The sequence below is a fragment of the Canis lupus genome, chromosome 6, assembly GCF_003254725.2.
Source record: "Canis lupus dingo isolate Sandy chromosome 6, ASM325472v2, whole genome shotgun sequence".
NCBI lineage: Eukaryota > Metazoa > Chordata > Mammalia > Carnivora > Canidae > Canis > Canis lupus.
This window is the reverse complement of record NC_064248.1, coordinates 14,649,181-14,654,941: the sequence shown is the minus strand read 5'-3', so window position 1 is coordinate 14,654,941 and position 5,761 is coordinate 14,649,181. Positions and strand designations below refer to the sequence as shown.

At 52.5% G+C, this 5,761-nt stretch overlaps 1 long non-coding RNA gene across 1 annotated transcript; it reads right to left on the bottom strand.

The window, feature by feature from the left end:
• Nucleotides 1-3,264: 3,264 nt before the first annotated feature.
• On the bottom strand, nt 3,265-5,714 carry LOC112640196 (uncharacterized). Its single transcript, XR_004816666.2, has 2 exons — nt 5,098-5,714; nt 3,265-3,882 (listed from the first exon to the last, which is right to left on the bottom strand). It is a non-coding gene; the product is annotated as an uncharacterized LOC112640196 (long non-coding RNA).
• Nucleotides 5,715-5,761: the final 47 nt, after the last annotated feature.

The window sequence follows — 5,761 nt, the reverse complement described above, 5'->3', positions numbered from 1 at the left end:
CAGTGCCATCACTTCTGCTCCATACAAGTGTTCTGAGGGTCCACAAACATGGTCTCTGCAGTCCCCACAGGCCACCCACCCCAGGCTCTGTCCTTACTTCCTGTTCCTTCTGACCCCAAACAAGGATGACTGTGTGGCCCCAGCTGATCTGAAATGTTCTGTTCTTCTCTTCCGTGTTCTTAATTCCTTATCCTCTAGAAGCTTCCTGCCTCATTCCCCATCTCCAGGTCCTCAGAACGGAGATGGTCCACCGTGTGAAGTGTTAAATTAGGTTTGCGTCACCTACGATGTCTTCTTTAATCCTTTAATGGATGGAAATGAGAAGTTAGCTCTGGAAGCACAGCTGTGGGTGCACTGCCTCTCAGCCAGTCAGCCAGGAGCTGAACCTTACCCCAGGCGTGAGCCTTACCCCGAGGGCTTCATGATCATGGAGGTGTCCAAGTCCTGGTGATGGGTCTCACCGGGGAGCTGGGCATAGTTCAAGCACCAAGAGCAACTCTGTCAACTCATTTCACCCACAAAATTCTATTCCTGACACCCAGCAAGGCCAGGAGGGGCAGAGGCAGGCCGCCACCATGGGGAACTGTGGGCAGGTGGCTCCCCCCTCTGCCAGGGCAGGGAGCATCTTCTAAATGTTGTTGATGGAGCTTGCCTGTGACATGGCCACGGAACGCATGATGCAATGGAGTGAGGTGGGAATGGAGGCAAACCCTAACTAAAGTGTGTTCACACCGTGGGGAAGAACATCCGTAGAAGGACACGCATGTTGGTAAGAGACGGGCAAGAATCCAGATGTCAGCACGGGGACTAAGCAGCTGCAGTGCCTCCGGAGACACTGGGATTGGGAGACGGCGCACGCGTGCCAGGCCAGGGGCGCACCCTGGAGGATTCTATGGCTGAATTGGGGTGTTCCTGCATAACCTGCAAACAAGTGACTGTCTTCTCTGAATCTCCTGGTCACTCTGCTTAAGGACAGACACCTCATCGCTGTGAACCCTCACCGGGTAAGACACAGTATCTGTGAAGCGCAGCCAGCGAAGAGGAGGCATGATGTCCCCAAGGATGCCCGTCAGGACCAAGATTCCCTTGCCAGGCTGGGGGTCTCTGAGCAAAGACACTTTTGCTTGGGTTTGTTGGTCTCTCTCTGTGTCCCTCAAATGAATCCATTTAACCTGCATGTGGATAACACTCACACATCCCAGTCATCCTTTGATAATTCACATTGTTGCTGAAAAAGGAGGTGAATCTGTATACGGATGTGGACAGATCTTAGGATAGATTTGGGGAAGTAAGTCGTGTTACGGTGCATATAGCATGCTGCCACTTGTATGAGAATTGTCACTTAATTTTTTAAAAGGCCAGGAAAAGAAGAACAAATGGAAAACAAATAGTAAAAGGGTGGACATAATCCCAGACGGCATGACAATTACATCAGATGGAAATGAGATAAACATTCTTGTTAAAAGCCAAGATGAACATATGGGATTAAAAAAGTAAGATCCTACTACACGCTGTCTATAAAACCCTCTTTAAATATCAAGCTATAGATAGATGACAGTGAACACAAAGTGGGGAGTTAAAAATAACAAATTTATTCTCTCAGCTCTGGAGGCGGGACGTTGGAAACGAAGGTGTCAGCGGGCCTGTTCCTTGCGGATGCTCCGAGGGGAATCCATCGCCCCTGCCTCTCCCGGCATCCTGCCCGCAATCCCTGACTGTTCTTGGCCTGTGGACCAACCGCCTCCTCTCTCTCAATCCTCACATTGGTACTCTCTTGTGCTTCTGTCCAAATGTCCTGCTTCTCACAAGGACACCCGTCACTGGATTAGGGCCTGCTCTAATCCCCTGTGACTTCACCTAACTTGATGACATCTGCCAAGACCCTATGTCCAAATAAGGCCCCATTCACGAGGCTGGGGCTGGGGCTGGAACTCATTCTTTTAGGGGACACAACTGTCTGATTACACTATGCAGACACCAGGCAAAAGCAGCTGGAAGGTGGCTAGATTAGTATCAGACACAACAAACTCCAGAATAGGACACATTAGCAGGAATAAAAAGGAATATTCAAAACAGTAAAAGAGGCCAACTCATCAAAAAGGCAGAGTGGCCCTCACTGCTCCGGAACACGACAGCATAGGAAGAAAGGGACAAGATGGGAGGAAACACAAACCCATCACTAGAACTGGAGATTGTGACCCCCTGTCTCTGAGCAATGGTAGGACCACTGAAAACAGAAAATCAGGAAGGTTTTACATCTGAACTGTGCTGCCTACCCACTGGACCTGACACATACTGAACACTCCACCTGATTGTGGCAGTGCCTCTTGCAAGTGGTTGAGGAATGTTCACCAGGGTGGGACATGTTACGGTCACAAAACAAATCTCCCATTTCTTTTTTAAGATTTTATTTATTTGAGAGAGAGAGAGAGAGAGAGAGCGCACGCACACATGCCTGCATGAGGGAGTGATCATGGGGAGGGGGAGGGGCAGAGGGAGAAACAGGATGCTTCCTCAACTGAGCCACCCAGGCTCCCCCAAACCTAAAATTTCAAAAAGGATTGACATTGTACAAAGTATGGTGTCTGGTCACCATGTAATTACACGAGAAACTGATTCTGGAAACATACCTGGAAAATCCTCAAATACCTGGAAATCAGTGACACTTTTCCAAATAAACCGTGGGTCTGAGAAGAAATCATAATAGAAATTAGAAACCATTTTCAACAGAAAACACAACGTAATAATGTGGGATATAACTAAAGCAGTGTGTGGAGGGAGAATTATAGCCTTCAGACCGGCTGTTGAAATTTGGACCCTGGTCCCTCCCAGGACAGACTCCCTACTCTCTCCCAGCAAACATTGTTATTTTATAAGGGTCACAAAGGTTGCTTCTTTAGTTTTACTCATCCTTTTGCATTTTTTAGCTGAAATTCTTTTTTTTAATTTTTAAATTTTATTTATTCATGAAAGATACAGAGAGAGAGGCAGGGACACAGGGAGAGGGAGAAGCAGGCTCCTTGTGGGGATCCCAATGTGGGACTCGATCCCAGGACCCCGGAATCACGCCATGAGCCAAAGACAGACACGTTCAACTGCTGAGTCACCCAGATGTCCCTTATTAGCTAAAATTCTTTTTTTTATTAGCTAAAATTCTCGATAGAGTCAACTATCATACCTTGTAATAAGGAAAAATAAAGGCAAGACTAATTACTTTTTGCTTGAGTCTTTCATTTATTTTCAGAATAATGACAGGATGCTCTATGATATTCACCTGAGATCATACACGGCTTTTTTTTATTCTTTAGAAGCTAGAATGGTCCCAGAGGGGGGAACACTTGAAGCTGGCTCCTCAGTTCTCCCCAATTGTTTACTATAAAATTTACAAACACATAGAAAAGTTGAAAGAAAAAAAAAAAGAAAAGTTGAAAGAACTTTACAGGGAACAGTGACAAACCTGCCACCTCCATTCTATGGTGATCACTTTTCTTTGATCAACATCTTCAACCGACTTATCTCATCAGAGCCTGTTTTCAGGTCACACGTCTCCTTCTAGCTTTTTCTCTGGGTACCTAACGTATTTGCGAATCGTGCTTGTCTGCTAGGGCTGCCATCACAGAATATCCAGGAGCAGATGTTTGAACAGCAGAAATCTAGGTCTCACAGTTCTGGAGCCTGGATGTCCAGGGTCAAGGTGCGAGCAGGTCTGATTTCTTGAGGCCTCCCAGGACGTGGACAGGGGCTGGGGTCCACGTCCACTTTTCCTGTCTGACTACCCGGTGACATCAGCTGGGGAGGTCAGCGCCTCCTGACTGGGGCCCTGCCACAGATTGCTTGAGTGTCCTGAGCACACGGTGGCTAGCTTCTTTCCAAGCCAGTGACCTGAGAGAAGTGACAGCCTTTATCATATTTAGGATCTAGATTTGGAGGGGGCACAGTGTCACTTGCGCCATGTCCTATTCTTCAGGGTGACAAAGCGCACCTGCACTGCAGGGGACCGGGTTTTAGCTTGGCATTTATGAACCTGTCACATAAGAACACTTGTGGCCACTTCTGGGACACTTTGATTCCTGAACATTGTGTCCCTTAACACTGTAATTCTGGGATGGCCAGAATCAGGCATTCCTTGCTCACCGCTGCACCCCCAACAGCGTCCACTCTGCTCAGGCCCCTAACAGGGTCAGGACGGGCCTCTGGGGGTGGTGGATGGTGGACGGTCTGGGGGGCGCTCTCTACAACACCAGAGATGTCTTCTAAAAGCATACATAGGTGGTTGTGCATTGGAGGACATTCACACGACCAGGGTTGAAGGGCATGACAAAGCTAGGGGCGCCTGCTTGGCTCAGTCTGAAGAACATGGGACTCTTGATCTTGGGGTCATGAGTTCCAGCCCCACCTCGGATGGGGAAGCAGTAAGGAGCAGCCAGCCCTCCATGGCCCCCATGCACACCTCAGAGCCTTCTCTACAGCCCCTCCAGCTGCCAGGTTCAGGTCAGTTGTTTACAAGCTTCTCCGCGAAATACTTGCTCTGTGCGGGTGGGTCTGCCATCCTCAGCCCTTTCTGCAAGACAAGGGCTTGCAGACCCAGTGATGGGTGATAACTGCAGGTGCAGCCAGGAAGTGGGCGAACTCTGACCTCTGGCGGGAACCAGTCTGCCTGCGCAGACGGGGAAACTGAGGCAGAGAGGCCATGCGGCCAGGGGCAGGAGGGCGAGGACCCGAAGCCAGTGTCAGGCAACCCCAGGACCCTCTGTGTAAAACCAGCCACGTGTGCTCCCAACGGAGGGAAAGTACACCTGCCATTCCAGGTAGCTCTGGCCGCTTTCCCTGCGCAGTGGAGGGCCCCCGGGACACATCGACCCCCGCCCGCCCCCATCGCGGTCTTTCTAGGGCCTCACAGGACACCCGCGCGGAGCGGCCCCTCCCGCCGCAGTGGACCAGAACCGGTAGGACCCACCCTGCGGCGGCAGGCCCCGCCCCCACGGCGGCAGGCCCCGCCCCGCCTGCACACGTGACACCCGCGCCCCCGCGTCTGAGGGCGGAGGCCTTCGCAGGCCGAACCACGGTGCCCGTCGGCAGGGGGGGGGGCGGGATTACCGTTGCCGCCGTGCTCTCGGGCATAAGTGAGCCAAGCCACTCTGCTTCATTTTGATAACGCGCTAGGCAGTCATCTTTCCAGTAGTGCGGGCCAGCTCTGAGTCGCCACGAGTTTGCTTTTACGTTTTGGAATCGTCCATCCTTTGCCCAGTCAGTGGACGAGCCTAAAAGCCGACACGGAGAGGGGGAACTGACCCCTGTAAGAGAAACACGTGTCTGACGAAAGGCTCAGATGTCACAGTCAAGGGCGTTCGTCGAACTTGCATCTTTTTCTAGTACATACTTTGGAGTTCTGCGTTCGTGCAGTTAAAGCTCCTGAGCCGCGCGTCCTCGTGCCTCCCTCGGCGTCACCCAATGGTTTGGTCCCTCGGCGCGGTGCCCGCCGGGAGGAGGCCGGGGCTGGCTGCCATGTTGGGCTGAACCATCCGGTGGCCGCGGCCGGGGGGGGGGGCTCTGGCTGCGGGGCGTGTGCGGATCCAGCCCAGCGGGTGGTTCCGGGCGCTGAGCTCGCGCTGGTCATGGGCGCGCTGCGGCGGTCGGCAGTGGGCACGCCTTCGGGCCCCGGGCCCGCCGAGGCGCGCCGGGAGCTTCGGGGCGTGGGCGCGCCCCCTCCGCGAGCCGCGTGGGCCGGCCCGCCGCACGCACATGGCCCGGCGGCAGGCGG